This window comes from Salmo salar, chromosome ssa05 (genome assembly GCF_905237065.1).
Source record: "Salmo salar chromosome ssa05, Ssal_v3.1, whole genome shotgun sequence".
NCBI classification, from domain to species: domain Eukaryota; kingdom Metazoa; phylum Chordata; class Actinopteri; order Salmoniformes; family Salmonidae; genus Salmo; species Salmo salar.
The window spans coordinates 17,257,126-17,278,980 of record NC_059446.1 but is presented as its reverse complement, the minus strand read 5'-3'; the positions used below and the strand labels follow the sequence as shown (position 1 = coordinate 17,278,980).

The window sequence follows — 21,855 nt, the reverse complement described above, 5'->3', positions numbered from 1 at the left end:
CACTGATTTGACTAGTGCGGATAAAATGCCAGGGCTGAATTAGTGTCCCAGTCCGCCCCTGCAAGCTCCAGTCTATTATTGTATTGACATTTTTGGGTTCTCCCCAATTTAGTAGGGTTTTCTTGGTACTACTTTTACATGTTGTCTTAGAGAACTTTTAGATTACAAGGAGTGAGATAAAACAGTGAGACTGACAGAGCATCATCCCAGAGAGTTGACAGGGTGGCCATAGTACCGTGCTACTGTTGAAAAGGTTGTTTATGTTTTGTGATAAACACTCTTCCCTGTGATTGTTTGTCAACTTTTAGGGTTTGTTATTGTTGTTGTGTAATAGTTAAAAAAGTGAATGTGTTTTATATTTAACCCTCATTTAAACCAGGAAGCGCCGTTGACATAAAGACTATTTTCATAGAGACGTGTGTGTGTGTGTGTGTGTGTGTGTGTGTGTGTGTGTGTGTCCCAATATACTCCCCACCCAGGGAGGCCCTCTGTCTGTCAGTCTGTCAGTCAGATAAAACAGGACTAAAGAAGTTCTTTCATGATCAATGTCTTCACAGAACACTTTACACTAAGTCAGTTGTCATTGAATACTTAACACCAGTCCCAAACAGAGACGGTTCCATAGTCCTACTCTTTCAGTTACACTAATTGTACGTTACACATTTACAGTGGGACAGAAGTGGTACTAAAATACTTCAAAACTAGACAACCAAAAACTATGAACTCATGAAGACGTGAAGTTGTTATACACTGCCTTCAGAAAGAATTCACACCCCTTGACATTGTCCACATTTAGTTGTGTTTAAAATGGATAAAATTGCGATTTTCTTTTGTAACAGGCCTACACAGAATACCCCATAATTTCAAAGTGGCAAAAAAAATATTCTCTAAATGTTAACAAATTAATTAAAAAGGAAAAGCTGAAATGTCTTTGAGTCAATAAGTTCAGGAGTAAAAAATTGCTTAACAAGTCATGGACTGTGTGTTTAACATGATTTTGGAATGACTACCTCTTCTCTGTAGCCCACACATACAATTATCTGTAAGGTCCCTCAGTCAATCAGTGAATTTCAAACACAGATACAATGACAAAGACCAGTGAGGTTTTCCAATGCATCACAACGAAGGGCACCTGTTGGTAGATGGGGTGGAGGGGGCAGACATTAAATATACATTTTGAGCATGGTGAAATGATTAATTACATTGGATGGTGTATCAATACAACCAGTCACTACAAAGATACGGGCGTCCTCCTAACTCAGTTTCCGCAGAGGGAGGAAACCGCTCATGGATTTCATCATGAGGCCAATGGTGACTTTAAAATAGTTACATGGCTGTGATAGGTGAAAACTCAGGATGGATCAACAACATTGTAGTTACTCCACAATACTAACATAATTGACTGAGTGAAAAGATCTATCACGTTTCAAGGTAAGACCCAGATGCAGACAACGTTGAATTAACAACATGTTCTACTCATTAGACCTTGTTAATAAAGCAAGCATGTATGCTTTCATTTGATTGAAATAATACAACTGGGGAGTTTTTCAGGATAAAAAATAAACAGAATGGAGCTAAGCAACAACAAAATCCAAGATGAAAACCTGGTTCAGTCTGCTTTCCACCAGACACTGGGAGATGAATTCACCTTTCAGCAGGACAATAACCTAAAACACAAGGCCAAATCTACACTGGAGTTCCTTACCAAGAAGGCAGTGAATGTTCCTGTTTTGACTTAAATCTGCCTGAATATCTATTGCAGGACATAAAAATTGTGTTCTAGCAAGGAAGAATTTTTAAAGAATAATGGGCAAGTATTGCACAATCCGGGTGTGAAAAGGTCTTAGAGACTACCTCAGAAAGACTCACAGCTGTAATCACTGTCAAAGTTGATTCTAACATTGACTCAGGGGGTTGAATACTTATCTAATCAAGAAATATTATTTTTATTTTTCATAAATCTTTTACAAATGTTATAATTTTTCCTTACAGAGTATTCTGTGTAGATCGTTGACAAAAAAAAGGACAATTTAATCCATTTTGATCCCACTTTGTAACACAACATTTTGAAAAAGTCAAGGGATGTGAATACTTTCTGAAGGCACTGTAGTGCTCTTTATTAATATAGCTAGGTCCCAGATCTGTTAGCTTTATGTAACGGTCGTCGTACATCATGGACCAAGGCGCAGCGGGTTGAGTGCTCATCTTAACTTTAACCTGTTGGGTCTAGGGGGCAGCATTTGCACGTCTGGATAAAAAAAATGTACCCGATTTAATCTGGTTACTAATCCTACCCAGTAACTACAATATGCATATACTTATTATATATGGATAGAAAACACTCAAAAGTTTCTAAAACTGTTTGAATGGTGTCTGTGAGTATAACAGAACTCATTTGGCAGGCAAAACCCTGAGACATTTTCTGACAGGAAGTGGATACCTGATGTGTTGTATTGACTTTAAACCTATCCCATTGAAAAACACAGGGGTTTAGGAATATTTTGGCACTTCCTATTGCTTCCACTAGATGTCCCCAGCCTTTACAAAGTGTTTTGAGTCTTCTGGAGGGAGATCTGACCGAACAAGAGCCATGGAACGATGATGTCCCATTAGACACCTGGCGCGCGAGTTCATGTTGGGTACCCTCGTTCCAATACGTTATAAAAGAGTATGCATTCGTCCACCTTGAATATTATTCATGTTCTGGTTAAAAAAGGCCCTAATGATTTATGCTATACAACGTTTGACATGTTTGAACGAACGGAAATATATTTTTTCCCCTCGTTCATGACGAGAAGTCCGGCTGGCTTACATCATGTGCTAACGAGACGGAGATTTTTGGACATAAATGATGAGCTTTTTTGAACAAAACTACATTCGTTATGGACCTGTGATACCTGGAAGTGACATCTGATGAAGAGAATCAAAGGTAATGGATTATTTACATAGTATTTTCGATTTTAGATCTCCCCAACATGACGTCTAGTCTGTATCGCAACGCGTATTTTTCTGGGCGCAGTGCTCAGATTATTGCAAAGTGTGATTTCCCAGTAAGGTTATTTTTAAATCTGGCAAGTTGATTGAGTTCAAGAGATGTAAATCTATAATTCTTTAAATGACAATATAATATTTTACCAATGTTTTCTAATTTTAATTATTTAATTTGTGACGCTGACTTGACTGCCGGTTATTGGAGGGAAACGATTTCCTCAACATCAATGCCATAGTAAAACGCTGTTTTTGGATATAAATATGAACTTGATAGAATTAAAAATGCATGCATTGTCTAACATAATGTCCTAGGAGTGTCATCTGATGGAGATTGTAAAAGGTTAGTGCATCATTTTAGCTGGTTTTATGGTTTTGGTGACCCTGTCTTTGACTTGACAAAACATTACACACAACTCTTGTAAATGTACTGTCCTAACATACTCTAAATTTATGCTTTCGCCGTAAAACCTTTTTGAAATCGTAAAACGTGGTTAGATTAAGGAGATGTTTATCTTTCAAATGGTGTAAAATAGTTGTATTTTTGAAAAATTTGAATTTTGACATTTATTTGGATTCAAATTTGCCGCTCTTGAAATGCACCTGCTGTTGATGGAGTGCACCACGGGTGGCACGCTAGCGTCCCACCTAGCCCCAAGAGGTTAATAGAACACGTAACAAACAAAACAAGAAAATGATCGAACGAACAGTGTTGCAGGCTAACACACAGCAGTACAACCACATAAAACAAATACCCCCCTGCCACGTCCTGACCAAACTACAATAACAAATAACCCCTTTACTGGTCAGAACGTGACAGTACCCCCCCCAAAGGTGCAGACCCCGGATGCACCTCACACAAAAAATAAGCACAAAAATAAACCCCCCAAACTAAAGGGAGGGAAGGGAGGGTGGCTGCCGTCACCGACGGTTCCCATGCTACACCCCCCCTCCCCAATCCTCCTACTGTGGAGGTGGCTCAGGCTCTGGCCTTAGTCCCCCACCTAACCTGTCCACCCCCGCTGAATACCTCTGGCTGAGGCACGTCGCTGTTGACCTCGGGCTGAAGCACTTCGCTGTAGACCTCGGGCTGAAGGACGATTCTGGGAGCTCCGGACTGTAGGGCGACTCTGGGAGCTCTGGACTGTAGGGCGACTTTGGGAGCTCTGGACTGTAGGGCGACTCTGGCTGCGTCGATTCCGGACTGTAGGCCGACTCACTCGGTTCCGGACTGTAGTCCGTCTCACTCGGCTCCGGACTGTAGGCCGTCTCACTCGGCTCCGGACTGTAGGCCGTCTCACTCGGCTCCGGACTGTAGGCCGTCTCACTCGGCTCCGGACTGTAGGCCGTCTCACTCGGTTCCGGACTGTGGGCCGTCTCTCTCGGTTCCGGACTGTGGGCCATCTCTAGACGGGGCACTGTCGCCGGACACTCTGGACGGGGCACTGTTTCCGGAAGCTCTGGACGGGGCACTATTGTCGGAAGCTCTGGACGGGGTACTGTCGTCGGAAGCTCTGGACGGGGACTGCGCACTGAAAGCCTGATGTGTGGAGCTGGTAGTGGAGGTACCAGACTGGAGACACGCACCCCAAGGCTAGTGCGAGGATCAGGAACAGGACGAGTTGGACTGGGCTGACGCACTGGAGGCCTGGTGCGTGGGACTGGCTTTGGATACGCCAGACTGAATACACGCACCTCAGGGCTAGTGCGAGGAGCAGGAACAGGACGAGTTGGACTGGGCTGACGCACTGGAGGCCTGGTGCGTGGGACTGGCTTTGGATACGCCAGACTGGATACACGCACCCCAAGGCTAGTGCGGGGAGCAGGAACAGGACGAGTTGGACTGGGCTGATGCACTGGAGGCCTGGTGCGTGGGGCTGGTACTGGAGATGCCAGACTGGATACACGCACCGCAAGGCTAGTGCGAGGAGCAGGAACAGGACACACTGGGCCGTGAAGGCGCACTGGCGGTCTTGAGCGCAGTACTGGCACCACCCTTACTGGCTGGATGCCCGCTTCCCCCTGGCAAATGCGGGGCGCTGGCACTGCGCACACCGGCCTGTGAATGCTCTGCCTCGACGCCGTGCGCATCACCCCATAGCACGGGGCCTGACCAGTAACAAGCTGCCTCCGATAAGCACGGGGAGTTGGCTTGGGGCTTAACCCTGGCCCAGCCAAACTACCCGTGTGCCCCCCCCCCCCAAAGAAAATTATTGGGGCTGCCTCTCCGGCTCCCTTAACTCCTCCATAGCCCTGGGTATGCTCATCCTCATTTCCGCCCATGTCCATCCTTCTTCATCGTGCTCCTTCCTCCACTGCTTGGTCCGTTGGTGGTGGGAAGTTCTGTAACGGTCGTCATACATCATGGACCAAGGCGCAGCGGGTTGAGTGCTCATCTTAACTTTAATAGAACACGTAACAAACAAAACAAGAAAACGATCGAACGAACAGTGTTGCAGGCTAACACACAGCAGTACAACAACAACTTCCCACAAAGAGACAGGTGAAAACAGGCTACCTAAGTATGACTCTCAATCAGCAACAACGATGTACAGCTGTTCCTGATTGAGAGCCATACCAGGCCAACAAAGAAATACACAACATAGACAGAACATATAAATACAAAATAAAGAACATAACCCAAAAACCCCGGAATACTCTAACCAAACACCCCTCTACATAAACACATATACTAACAAACCCCGAACCACATAAAACAAATACCCCCCTGCCACGTCCTGACCAAACTACAATAACAAATACCCCTTTACTGGTCAGAACGTGACACTTTAGCTAACAGTCTATGACAGTCATACTATGAACACACTATGAATACTGCCCCCTAGCCCCTGTTGGGGCTAGGGGGCAGTATTTTCACTGCCGGATGAAAAACATACCCAATTTAAACAGGTTACTACTCTGGCCCAGAAAATAGAATATGTATATTATTAGTAGATTTGGATAGAAAACACTCTGAAGTTTCTAAAACTGATTGAATGGTGTCTGTGAGTGTAACAGAACTCATATGGCAGGCAAAACATTTTAGAAAAATTGAATCAGGAAGTGGGAGAAATTAGAAATGTTGTTTTTCTTTTGAATCCCTTGAAAAACTACAGTGACATAGGATTTACGTTGCACCTCCTAACTCTTCCATTGGCTGTCAACAATCTTTAGGAACTGGTTTCATCCGTCACCTGTTACCGGGCAGAAAATTATGGCTCAGTCAATCACTGGCCAGTCTGAGGACAGGTGTCTTATGACGCTGGTGCACGTGACTTGGTTGTTTTTTATTTTTCTTCTGGGATGAATACCTATTGCCCGGTTGTAAAATTATTGCAATTTTACGTTAAAAATACCCTAAAGGATTGATTGTAAACATCGTTTGATGTGTTTCTACAAATGGTAATAGACCTTGAACATTTCGTCTATGGATTTGCGTCCACGCCACATGGCATTGTAAAGTGTTCTGGATGGGTCAACAAAACAGACGTATTTGGACATAAATGATGGACTTTGCAGAACAAATGAACATTTCTTGTGGAAGTGGGTGCCCATCCGAGTGCATTCCGCCCAAGATCAGCAAAGGTAAGTAAATATTTCGAACATATTGTTAGAGATTTGTCGACGTCGTGGTTGTAGGCTAACTGTATAGCTTAGCATTGAAGGCTAAGTTCTGTACTCAGAATATTGAACAATGTGCTTTTTCCGTAAAGTTATTTTGAAATCTGACAAAGTGGTTGCATAAAGGAGTAGATTATCTCTAATTCTTTAAATAATTGTTATAAATTTTGTCAAAGTTTATGAGTTCTTCTGTAAATTAAATGTGCCTATTCACTGGAAGTTATGAGGAGAAAACATTTTCTGAACGTCAAGCGCCAATGTAAAAATTGGGTTTTTGGATATAAATATAAAGTTGATCGAACAAAAAATGCATGTATTGTCTAACATGATGTCCTAGGAGTGTCATCTGATGAAGATTGTTAAAGGTTAGTGCTTAATTTTAGCTGTATATCTGGTTTTGTGATGGCTATCCGTGCTTGGAAAATTGCTTTTCTTTTTTGCTAAGGTGCTATGCTAAAATAATCTAATGTTTTGCTTTCACCGTAAAGCCTTTTTGAAATCGGACAATGTGATTGGATTAACAAGTAAAGTATCTTTAAAATGCCGTATAATACTAGAATTTTAATTTTGAGATTATTTTGTTTTGAATTTCACGCCGTGCTATCTTACTGGTTGTTGTCCAACCAATCCCTTTAGCGGGATTGTATCCTCTAGAGTTAAACAGATAGCACCAGCAAAAGAAAACACATTCACCAGGAAAGCTGGACCTATGGCCTAAACTCTTTCCACTCTTAAGTGAACTGCGCTGAAGGATGGGTGGGTCGATAGTGTGTCTTAAACAGTGTCACTAGCTCTGTCCAGCTCTGGACAGCTCTGATGAACTGTGCCACCGTCGGCTCCCCTCTCTAAAGTTCACCAATTAAGAATCTCATTAAAGTGTCTCAAATTAGAGACACAAAGAGGTTGACTCTCTCTCTCAGGGACACCGGGGGGGTCTTCTGAGAGGAGGAGACGAGGAGAGAAGAAGGTAGAGAACAGGAGAGGAGAGGAGGAGAAGGGGGAGAAGAGAAGAAGGAGGAGAGGAGGAGAGAAGAAGGGAGAGGGCAAGAGAGGAGGGAAGGAGAAGGAGGAGAGGAGGACATAATGAGAAGAGAGAGGAGAGGAATTTCACCACCACCAGTCTCTTCCAAGGCACTGACTGAGTCACTGGACCAATGGAGAGAGATTGTGATTGTAAGAGCCTTGCAGTATGGGTACTATATCCGATAAATCAAAGGCCTCTTTTGGACCTGTTCTGTCCCTTCTGTGTCTTCTGTCCCTTCTGCTAAGCTAGCAGAGTAAACACACACACAGATGTACAGAATGTCTGCTAAGCTAGCATAGTAAACACACACACAGACGTACAGAATGTCTGCTAAGCTAGCATAGTAAACACACACACACACAGACGTACAGAATGTGCTGCTCTCACAGTGTAACAGAACACACCACTCCAATAAATATCGATCTCCTAGTACGTCCAATGGAGGAGAATGTCAACCTTATAGACAGAGAACTATGTATAGTCTTGTAGATCTCTCTCTCTCTCTCTCTCTCTCTCTCTCTCTCTCTCTCTCTCTCTCTCTCTCTCTCTCTCTCTACTTATCTTTGTCTTTCTCGCTCTCTCTCTCTCTCTGTCCTTTTATCTCTCCCCCTTTGGGGTCTACAGCAGCGATATAGTACATTAATGTATATCATCTACTGTACTCATCGTTCCCAGATGAGCTGGCCCCGTTACTTCATGTCTGGGCAGAGGGGACTCTCTAGAGAGGGCAGCCTTCACCAAACTCAACTGTTATGTGTCCATAGCTCCATGCGAGTGCAGTCTTCTCTTGATGAGCCACAGTGTGTGCTGCGTCAGTTGAATCATTCCTCACTGGGCTGAAACAATACATCTGGTTTTCCCTAATGGAAATGTTTTAAAAATGCTTATTCTTTCTTTTTGACTTGTGTTGTCTGTTTTTATTTGGTCACTCATGAGAACAGAATGTTAGTTTTACATCTGTGTGGAGACAGACGAGATAGAGGTAGTGTTGCTTTTAGTTGTCTGTAGTCTTCCACTCAGGCCTTTTAATCAGAGACGAGTTTACAAAAGACGTTAACGACGTTCAGCCGTTATTAATCAGCGCTGTGGCGTTTAATTCCCAGACGTTGTCGTCTGAAGAGATACAGAAGTCCCAAATGGCTCCCTATAACCTATATAGTGCACATACTTTGACCAGGACCTATTGTAGTGCATTATATAGGGAATATGGAGCCATTTGGGATGCATCCCTGCCTTTGTCTGTTCCTTAATGCATTCTGATTGGCTGGCTCTAAAGGTATGTCTGCCTAGAGCTCTGTAGAGACAGGGGTGTGTGTGTGTGTGTGTGTGTGTGTGTGTGTGTGTGTGTGTGTGTGTGTGTGTGTGTGTGTGTGTGTGTCCTACAGTACCTGCCTGTATGTGTGATCTCCTCTCTCTCTCTCTGCTATTTATTCTCTCTAAATCCTTTGTTTACTGTGGGCTTTCTAAATGTCACCCCTGTCAGTCAGAGCTCCTAAACCCTCCCTTCCATGACATTCCTCCTCTCCTCTCCTCTCCTCTCCTCTCCTCTCCTCTCCTCTCCTCTCCTCTCCTCTCCTCTCCTCTCCTCTCCTCTCCTCTCCTCTCCTCTCCTCTCCTCTCCTCTCCTCTCCTTTCCTCTCTGTGTATCTCTGTAGACAGGTGGGCTAGAGGAGCAGGGATCAGCACCCTTCGAGCCCCTCTACTCACTCTCTCCTCATATCCTCCACCTGTGCCTCTCCCCCCACCTTCCCTGTCCTCCTCTCTCTTTCCCCAAGCTCCCTCCCTTTCATAGATCTCTCCTCTCTCCTAGCCTCCTCTCCTAGCCTCCTTTCCTAGCCTCCTCTCCTCCCTTCTTTTCATATCTCTCCCTCCCTCTCTCTCTCTCTGTCCCTCTGTATTTAGGGATGAACTGATCTGGCAGACACTGTGTACAGGTGGACGTACTGTGCGTGAGTGTGTGTGAGTGAGTGAGCATGTGCGTGTGCGTGTGTGTGTGAGTGAGTATGTGTGTGCATGTGTGAGTATGTATGTGCGTGTGTGAGTGAGTATGTCCGTGTGTGCGTGTGTGAGTATGTGCGTGCGTGTGCACATACACACACACACACTAACCACACGACACCAAGGTGTGATTCTCTAACAAACAAAGTCAATCAAAGCCAACTGGGTGTTTCCTCACTATTAGTGACAACAGAAACTCCCTATGCTCAATGTGAGTGTTTCCCTGGAGGACTTGTCTCCTCTCCTCACCTGCTTCGTCAGTCGGTAGCACCGCTGCACTGCTAGCCTGAAACAAATCAACCCTGTCACTTACTAAGATACCTGCCACACGCGCGCACACACACACACACACACACACACACACACACACACACACACACACACACACCCACACACACCACACACACACACACACACACACACACACACACACACACACACACACACACACACACACACACACACACACACACACACACACACAGAGAGAGAGCGTTCACTGCCTGTCACAATCAACATTTCTCAGCTCACTGGTCAAAATCAATCCATAATGAATAATGGATCCAGTCTAATAATTTTGATGTGTGTGTATGTGTGTGTATATGTATGTGTGTGTATATGTGTGTATATGTGTGTGTATATGTGTGTATGTGTGTGTATATGTGTGTGTATGTGTGTGTATGTGTGCGTGTATGTGTGTGTATGTGTGTATATGTGAAAACGAGAACAACCTTCCTCTAATCTCATGCCTGCTGAACAGATGATATCTGTTTCTCTCTCTCTCGTCAGAATTTCTCTCATACGGATCTATCTCTTCCTATACATGTTCCTCTCAGCTGTTAGATCTCAATGATTGGAAATATAAATGTTTTTTTCTCTCTCTGGTTTGTGTTGGTTTGTTTGTGCAAATGCTCTCTGTAGGTTCTGATGTGTATTCCTGGTAGTTGTTTTAAAGGCATTTGAATTGAGCTAATTTTGTAGTACTTTGATTAGAAATGAACATTCTCTACTGCTCAACACATTATTCTGCTGAAGTCATCTCCACTACAGATATCAACAAGAACAATGGAAACATAAACACATTATCTACTGTTGAAGTCATCTCCACTACAGATATCAACAAGAACAATGGAAACATCAACACATTATTCTGCTGAAGTCATCTCCACTACAGATATCAACAAGAACAATGGAAACATCAACACATTATTCTGCTGAAGTCATCTCCACTACAGATATCAACAAGAACAATGGAAACATCAACACATTATCTACTGTTGAAGTCATCTCCACTACAGATATCAACAAGAACAATGGAAACATCAACACATTATTCTGCTGAAGTAATCTCCACTACAGATATCAACAAGAACAATGGAAACATCAACACATTATCTACTGCTGAAGTCATCTCCACTACAGCTATCAACAAGAACAATGGAAACATCAACACATTATACTGCTGAAGTCATCTCCACTACAGATATCAACAAGAACAATGGAAACATCAACACATTATTCTGCTGAAGTCATCTCCACTACAGATATCAACAAGAACAATGGAAACATCAACACATTATCTACTGCTGAAGTCATCTCCACTACAGATATCAACAAGAACAATGGAAACATCAACACATTATTCTGCTGAAGTCATCTCCACTACAGATATCAACAAGAACAATGGAAACATCAACACATTATTCTGCTGAAGTCATCTCCACTACAGATATCAACAAGAACAATGGAAACATCAACACATTATACTGCTGAAGTCATCTCCACTACAGATATCAACAAGAACAATGGAAACATCAACACATTATACTGCTGAAGTCATCTCCACTACAGATATCAACAAGAACAATGGAAACATCAACACATCATTCTGCTGAAGTCATCTCCACTACAGATATCAACAAGAACAATGGAAACATCAACACATTATTCTGCTGAAGTCATCTCCACTACAGATATCAACAAGAACAATGGAAACATCAACACATTATTCTGCTGAAGTCATCTCCACTACAGATATCAACGAGAACAATGGAAACATCAACACATTATCTACTGCTGAAGTCATCTCCACTACAGATATCAACGAGAACAATGGAAACATCAACACATTATACTGCTGAAGTAATCTCCACTACAGATATCAACGAGAACAATGGAAACATCAACACATTATACTGCTGAAGTCATCTCCACTACAGATATCAACAAGAACAATGGAAACATCAACACATTATTCTGCTGAAGTCATCTCCACTACAGATATCAACAAGAACAATGGAAACATCAACACATTATTCTGCTGAAGTCATCTCCACTACAGATATCAACAAGAACAATGGAAACATCAACACATTATCTACTGCTGAAGTCATCTCCACTACAGATATCAACAAGAACAATGGAAACATCAACACATTATTCTGCTGAAGTCATCTCCACTACAGATATCAACAAGAACAATGGAAACATCAACACATTATTCTGCTGAAGTCATCTCCACTACAGATATCAACAAGAACAATGAAAACATGAACACATTATCTACTGCTGAAGTCATCTCCACTACAGATATCAACAAGAACAATGGAAACATCAACACATTATACTGCTGAAGTCATCTCCACTACAGATATCAACAAGAACAATGGAAACATCAACACATTATTCTGCTGAAGTCATCTCCACTACAGATATCAACAAGAACAATGGAAACATCAACACATTATTCTGCTGAAGTCATCTCCACTACAGATATCAACAAGAACAATGGAAACATCAACACATTATTCTGCTGAAGTCATCTCCACTGCAGATATCAACAAGAACAATGAAAACATCAACACATTATACTGCTGAACTCATCTCCACTACAGATATCAACAAGAACAATGAAAACATCAACACATTATTCTGCTGAAGTCATCTCCACTACAGATATCAACAAGAACAATGGAAACATCAACACATTATTCTGCTGAAGTCATCTCCACTACAGATATCAACAAGAACAATGAAAACATCAACACATTATACTGCTGAAGTCATCTCCACTACAGATATCAACAAGAACAATGGAAACATCAACACATTATTCTGCTGAAGTCATCTCCACTACAGATATCAACAAGAACAATGGAAACATCAACACATTATTCTGCTGAAGTCATCTCCACTACAGATATCAACAAGAACAATGGAAACATCAACACATTATACTGCTGAAGTCATCTCCACTACAGATATCAACAAGAACAATGGAAACATCAACACATTATTCTGCTGAAGTCATCTCCACTACAGATATCAACAAGAACAATGGAAACATCAACACATTATCTACTGCTGAAGTCATCTCCACTACAGATATCAACAAGAACAATGGAAACATCAACACATTATTCTGCTGAAGTCATCTCCACTACAGATATCAACAAGAACAATGGAAACATCAACACATTATCTACTGCTGAAGTCATCTCCACTACAGATATCAACAAGAACAATGGAATCATCAACACATTATACTGCTGAAGTCATCTCCACTACAGATATCAACAAGAACAATGGATACATCAACACATTATTCTGCTGAAGTCATCTCCACTACAGATATCAACAAGAACAATGGAAAGATCAACACATTATCTACTGTTGAAGTCATCTCCACTACAGATATCAACAAGAACAATGGAAACATCAACACATTATTCTGCTGAAGTCATCTCCACTACAGATATCAACAAGAACAATGGAAACATCAACACATTATTCTGCTGAAGTCATCTCCACTACAGATATCAACAAGAACAATGGAAACATCAACACATTATCTACTGCTGAAGTCATCTCCACTACAGATATCAACAAGAACAATGAAAACATCAACACATTATCTACTGCTGAAGTCATCTCCACTACAGATATCAACAAGAACAATGGAAACATCAACACATTATTCTGCTGAAGTCATCTCCACTACAGATATCAACAAGAACAATGGAAACATCAACACATTATTCTGCTGAAGTCATCTCCACTACAGATATCAACAAGAACAATGGAAACATCAACACATTTTCTACTGCTGAAGTCATCTCCACTACAGATATCAACAAGAACAATGGAAACATCAACACATTATTCTGCTGAAGTCATCTCCACTACAGATATCAACAAGAACAATGGAAACATCAACACATTATTCTGCTGAAGTCATCTCCACTACAGATATCAACAAGAACAATGGAAACATCAACACATTATCTACTGCTGAAGTCATCTCCACTACAGATATCAACAAAAACAATGGAAACATCAACACATTATACTGCTGAAGTCATCTCCACTACAGATATCAACGAGAACAATGGAAACATCAACACATTATACTGCTGAAGTAATCTCCACTACAGATATCAACGAGAACAATGGAAACATCAACACATTATACTGCTGAAGTCATCTCCAATTCAGATATCAACAAGAACAATGGAAACATCAACACATTATTCTGCTGAAGTCATCTCCACTACAGATATCAACAAGAACAATGGAAACATCAACACATTATCTACTGCTGAAGTCATCTCCACTACAGATATCAACAAGAACAATGGAAACATCAACACATTATACTGCTGAAGTCATCTCCACTACAGATATCAACAAGAACAATGGATACATCAACACATTATTCTGCTGAAGTCATCTCCACTACAGATATCAACAAGAACAATGGAAAGATCAACACGTTATCTACTGTTGAAGTCATCTCCACTACAGATATCAACAAGAACAATGGAAACATGAACACATTATTCTGCTGAAGTCATCTCCACTACAGATATCAACAAGAACAATGGAAACATCAACACATTATTCTGCTGAAGTCATCTCCACTACAGATATCAACAAGAACAATGGAAACATCAACACATTATCTACTGCTGAAGTCATCTCCACTACAGATATCAACAAGAACAATGAAAACATCAACACATTATCTACTGCTGAAGTCATCTCCACTACAGATATCAACAAGAACAATGGAAACATCAACACATTATTCTGCTGAAGTCATCTCCACTACAGATATCAACAAGAACAATGGAAACATCAACACATTATTCTGCTGAAGTCATCTCCACTACAGATATCAACAAGAACAATGGAAACATCAACACATTTTCTACTGCTGAAGTCATCTCCACTACAGATATCAACAAGAACAATGGAAACATCAACACATTATTCTGCTGAAGTCATCTCCACTACAGATATCAACAAGAACAATGGAAACATCAACACATTATTCTGCTGAAGTCATCTCCACTACAGATATCAACAAGAACAATGGAAACATCAACACATTATACTGCTGAAGTCATCTCCACTACAGATATCAACAAGAACAATGGAAACATCAACACATTATCTACTGCTGAAGTCATCTCCACTACAGATATCAACAAGAACAATGGAAACATCAACACATTATACTGCTGAAGTCATCTCCACTACAGATATCAACGAGAACAATGGAAACATCAACACATTATACTGCTGAAGTAATCTCCACTACAGATATCAACGAGAACAATGGAAACATCAACACATTATACTGCTGAAGTCATGTCCACTACAGATATCAACAAGAACAATGGAAACATCAACACATTATTCTGCTGAAGTCATCTCCACTACAGATATCAACAAGAACAATGAAAACATCAACACATTATACTGCTGAAGTCATCTCCACTACAGATATCAACAAGAACAATGGAAACATCAACACATTATTCTGCTGAAGTCATCTCCACTACAGATATCAACAAGAACAATGGAAACATCAACACATTATACTGCTGAAGTCATCTCCACTACAGATATCAACGAGAACAATGGAAACATCAACACATTATACTGCTGAAGTCATCTCCACTACAGATATCAACGAGAACAATGGAAACATCAACACATTATACTGCTGAAGTCATCTCCAATTCAGATATCAACAAGAACAATGGAAACATCAACACATTATTCTGCTGAAGTCATCTCCACTACAGATATCAACAAGAACCATGGAAACATCAACACATTATCTACTGCTGAAGTCATCTCCACTACAGATATCAACAAGAACAATGAAAACATCAACACATTATCTACTGCTGAAGTCATCTCCACTACAGATATCAACAAGAACAATGAAAACATCAACACATTATACTGCTGAAGTCATCTCCACTACAGATATCAACAAGAACAATGGAAACATCAACACATTATTCTGCTGAAGTCATCTCCACTACAGATATCAACAAGAACAATGGAAACATCAACACATTATTCTGCTGAAGTCATCTCCACTACAGATATCAACAAGAACAATGGAAACATCAACACATTATCTACTGCTGAAGTCATCTCCACTACAGATATCAACAAGAACAATGGAAACATCAACACATTATACTGCTGAAGTCATCTCCACTACAGATATCAACAAGAACAATGGATACATCAACACATTATTCTGCTGAAGTCATCTCCACTACAGATATCAACAAGAACAATGGAAAGATCAACACATTATCTACTGTTGAAGTCATCTCCAATTCAGATATCAACAAGAACAATGGAAACATCAACACATTATTCTGCTGAAGTCATCTCCACTACAGATATCAACAAGAACAATGGAAACATCAACACATTATTCTGCTGAAGTCATCTCCACTACAGATATCAACAAGAACAATGGAAACATCAACACATTATCTACTGCTGAAGTCATCTCCACTACAGATATCAACAAGAACAATGAAAACATCAACACATTATCTACTGCTGAAGTCATCTCCACTACAGATATCAACAAGAACAATGAAAACATCAACACATTATTCTGCTGAAGTCATCTCCACTACAGATATCAACAAGAACAATGGAAACATCAACACATTATTCTGCTGAAGTCATCTCCACTACAGATATCAACAAGAACAATGGAAACATCAACACATTTTCTACTGCTGAAGTCATCTCCACTACAGATATCAACAAGAACAATGGAAACATCAACACATTATTCTGCTGAAGTCATCTCCACTACAGATATCAACAAGAACAATGGAAACATCAACACATTATTCTGCTGAAGTCATCTCCACTACAGATATCAACAAGAACAATGGAAAGATCAACACATTATCTACTGCTGAAGTCATCTCCACTACAGATATCAACAAGAACAATGGAAACATCAACACATTATACTGCTGAAGTCATCTCCACTACAGATATCAACGAGAACAATGGAAACATCAACACATTATACTGCTGAAGTCATCTCCACTACAGATATCAACGAGAACAATGGAAACATCAACACATTATACTGCTGAAGTCATCTCCACTACAGATATCAACAAGAACAATGGAAACATCAACACATTATTCTGCTGAAGTCATCTCCACTACAGATATCAACAAGAACAATGGAAACATCAACACATTATTCTGCTGAAGTCATCTCCACTACAGATATCAACAAGAACAATGGAAAAATCAACACATTATCTACTGCTGAAGTCATCTCCACTACATATATCAACAAGAACAATGGAAACATCAACACATTATTCTGCTGAAGTCATCTCCACTACAGATATCAACAAGAACAATGAAAACATCAACACATTATACTGCTGAAGTCATCTCCACTACAGATATCAACAAGAACAATGAAAACATCAACACATTATTCTGCTGAAGTCATCTCCACTACAGATATCAACAAGAACAATGGAAACATCAACACATTATTCTGCTGAAGTCATCTCCACTACAGATATCAACAAGAACAATGAAAACATCAACAAATTATCTACTGCTGAAGTCATCTCCACTACAGATATCAACAAGAACAATGGAAACATCAACACATTATTCTGCTGAAGTCATCTCCACTACAGATATCAACAAGAACAATGGAAACATCAACACATTATTCTGCTGAAGTCATCTCCACTACAGATATCAACAAGAACAATGGAAACATCAACACATTATTCTGCTGAAGTCATCTCCACTACAGATATCAACAAGAACAATGGAAACATCAACACATTATCTACTGCTGAAGTCATCTCCACTACAGATATCAACAAGTAAAATGGAAACATCAACACATTATTCTGCTGAAGTCATCTCCACTACAGATATCAACAAGAACAATGGAAACATCAACACATTATTCTGCTGAAGTCATCTCCACTACAGATATCAACGAGAACAATGGAAACATCAACACATTATACTGCTGAAGTCATCTCCACTACAGATATCAACAAGAACAATGGAAACATCAACACATTATTCTGCTGAAGTCATTTCCACTACAGATATCAACAAGAACAATGGAAACATCAACACATTATTCTGCTGAAGTCATCTCCACTACAGATATCAACAAGAACAATGGAAACATCAACACATTATTCTGCTGAAGTCATCTCCACTACAGATATCAACAAGAACAATGAAAACATCAACACATTATACTGCTGAAGTCATCTCCACTACAGCTATCAACAAGAACAATGGAAACATCAACACATTATTCTGCTGACGTCATCTCCACTACAGATATCAACAAGAACAATGGAAACATCAACACATTATTCTGCTGAAGTCATCTCCACTACAGATATCAACAAGAACAATGGAAACATCAACACATTATCTAATGCTGAAGTCATCTCCACTACAGATATCAACAAGAACAATGAAAACATCAACACATTATTCTGCTGAAGTCATCTCCACTACAGATATCAACAAGAACAATGGAAACATCAACACATTATTCTGCTGAAGTCATCTCCACTACAGATATCAACAAGAACAATGGAAACATCAACACATTATCTACTGCTGAAGTCATCTCCACTACAGATATCAACAAGAACAATGGAAACATCAACACATTATTCTGCTGAAGTCATCTCCACTTCAGATATCAACAAGAACAAGGGAAACATCAACACATTATCTACTGCTGAAGTCATCTCCACTACAGAAATCAACAAGAACAATGGAAACATCAACACATTATTCTGCTGAAGTCATCTCCACTACAGATATCAACAAGAACAATGGAAACATCAACACATTATTCTGCTGAAGTCATCTCCACTACAGATATCAACGAGAACAATGGAAACATCAACACATTATACTGCTGAAGTCATCTCCACTACAGATATCAACAAGAACAATGGAAACATCAACACATTATTCTGTTGAAGTCATCTCCACTACAGATATCAACAAGAACAATGGAAAGATCAACACATTATCTACTGCTGAAGTCATCTCCACTACAGATATCAACAAGAACAATGGAAACATCAACACATTATACTGCTGAAGTCATCTCCACTACAGATATCAACGAGAACAATGGAAACATCAACACATTATACTGCTGAAGTCATCTCCACTACAGATATCAACGAGAACAATGGAAACATCAACACATTATACTGCTGAAGTCATCTCCACTACAGATATCAACAAGAACAATGGAAACATCAACACATTATTCTGCTGAAGTCATCTCCACTACAGATATCAACAAGAACAATGAAAACATCAACACATTATACTGCTGAAGTCATCTCCACTACAGATATCAACAAGAACAATGAAAACATCAACACATTATTCTGCTGAAGTCATCTCCACTACAGATATCAACAAGAACAATGGAAACATCAACACATTATTCTGCTGAAGTCATCTCCACTACAGATATCAACAAGAACAATGAAAACATCAACAAATTATCTACTGCTGAAGTCATCTCCACTACAGATATCAACAAGAACAATGGAAACATCAACACATTATTCTGCTGAAGTCATCTCCACTACAGATATCAACAAGAACAATGGAAACATCAACACATTATTCTGCTGAAGTCATCTCCACTACAGATATCAACAAGAACAATGGAAACATCAACACATTATTCTGCTGAAGTCATCTCCACTACAGATATCAACAAGAACAATGGAAACATCAACACATTATCTACTGCTGAAGTCATCTCCACTACAGATATCAACAAGTACAATGGAAACATCAACACATTATTCTGCTGAAGTCATCTCCACTACAGATATCAACAAGAACAATGGAAACATCAACACATTATTCTGCTGAAGTCATCTCCACTACAGATATCAACAAGAACAATGGAAACATCAACACATTATACTGCTGAAGTCATCTCCACTACAGATATCAACAAGAACAATGGAAACATCAACACATTATTCTGCTGAAGTCATTTCCACTACAGATATCAACAAGAACAATGGAAAAATCAACACATTATTCTGCTGAAGTCATCTCCACTACAGATATCAACAAGAACAATGGAAACATCAACACATTATTCTGCTGAAGTCATCTCCACTACAGATATCAACAAGAACAATGAAAACATCAACACATTATACTGCTGAAGTCATCTCCACTACAGCTATCAACAAGAACAATGGAAACATCAACACATTATTCTGCTGACGTCATCTCCACTACAGATAACAACAAGAACAATGGAAACATCAACACATTATTCTGCTGAAGTCATCTCCACTACAGATATCAACAAGAACAATGGAAACATCAACACATTATTCTGCTGAAGTCATCTCCACTACAGATATCAACAAGAACAATGGAAACATCAACACATTATTCTGCTGAAGTCATCTCCACTACAGATATCAACAAGAACAATGAAAACATGAACACATTATACTGCTGAAGTCATCTCCACTACATATATCAACAAGAACAATGGAAACATCAACACATTATTCTGCTGAAGTCATCTCCACTTCAGATATCAACAAGAACAAGGGAAACATCAACACATTATCTACTGCTGAAGTCATCTCCACTACAGATATCAACAAGAACAATGGAAACATCAACACATTATTCTGCTGAAGTCATCTCCACTACAGATATCAACAAGAACAATGGAAACATCAACACATTATCTACTGCTGAAGTCATCTCCACTACAGATATCAACAAGAACAATGGAAACATCAACACATTATTCTGCTGAAGTCATCTCCACTACAGATATCAACAAGAACAATGGAAACATCAACACATTATTCTGCTGAAGTCATCTCCACTACAGATATCAACAAGAACAATGGAAACATCAACACATTATTCTGCTGAAGTCATCTCCACTACAGATATCAACAAGAACAATGGAAACATCAACACATTATTCTGCTGAAGTCATCTCCACTACAGATATCAACAAGAACAATGAAAACATCAACACATTATACTGCTGAAGTCATCTCCACTACAGATATCAACAAGAACAATGGAAACATCAACACATTATTCTGCTGAAGTCATCTCCACTACAGATATCAACAAGAACAATGGAAACATCAACACATTATTCTGCTGAAGTCATCTCCACTACAGATATCAACAAGAACAATGAAAACATCAACACATTATACTGCTGAAGTCATCTCCACTACAGATATCAACAAGAACAATGGAAACATCAACACATTATTCTGCTGAAGTCATCTCCACTACAGATATCAACAAGAACAATGGAAACATCAACACATTATACTGCTGAAGTCATCTCCACTACAGATATCAACAAGAACAATGGAAACATCAACACATTATACTGCTGAAGTCATCTCCACTACAGATATCAACAAGAACAATGGAAACATCAACACATTATACTGCTGAAGTCATCTCCACTACAGATATCAATGAGAACAATGGAAACATCAACACATTATACTGCTGAAGTCATCTCCACTACAGATATCAACGAGAACAATGGAAACATCAACACATTATCTACTGCTGAAGTCATCTCCACTACAGATATCAACGAGAACAATGGAAACATCAACACATTATCTACTGCTGAAGTCATCTCCACTACAGATATCAACAAGAACAATGGAAACATCAAGACATTATTCTGCTGAAGTCATCTCCACTACAGATATCAACAAGAACAATGGAAACATCAACACATTATTCTGCTGAAGTCATCTCCACTACAGATATCAACAAGAACAATGGAAACATCAACACATTATTCTGCTGAAGTCATC

General features: G+C 39.9%; 1 protein-coding gene across 6 annotated transcripts in view; it reads left to right on the top strand.

Annotated features, from left to right (window-relative positions):
- LOC106604348 (glutamate receptor 1) overlaps nt 1-21,855 on the top strand; it is a 160,668-nt gene that overhangs the window by 98,822 nt on the left and 39,991 nt on the right. The window lies entirely within an intron of this gene.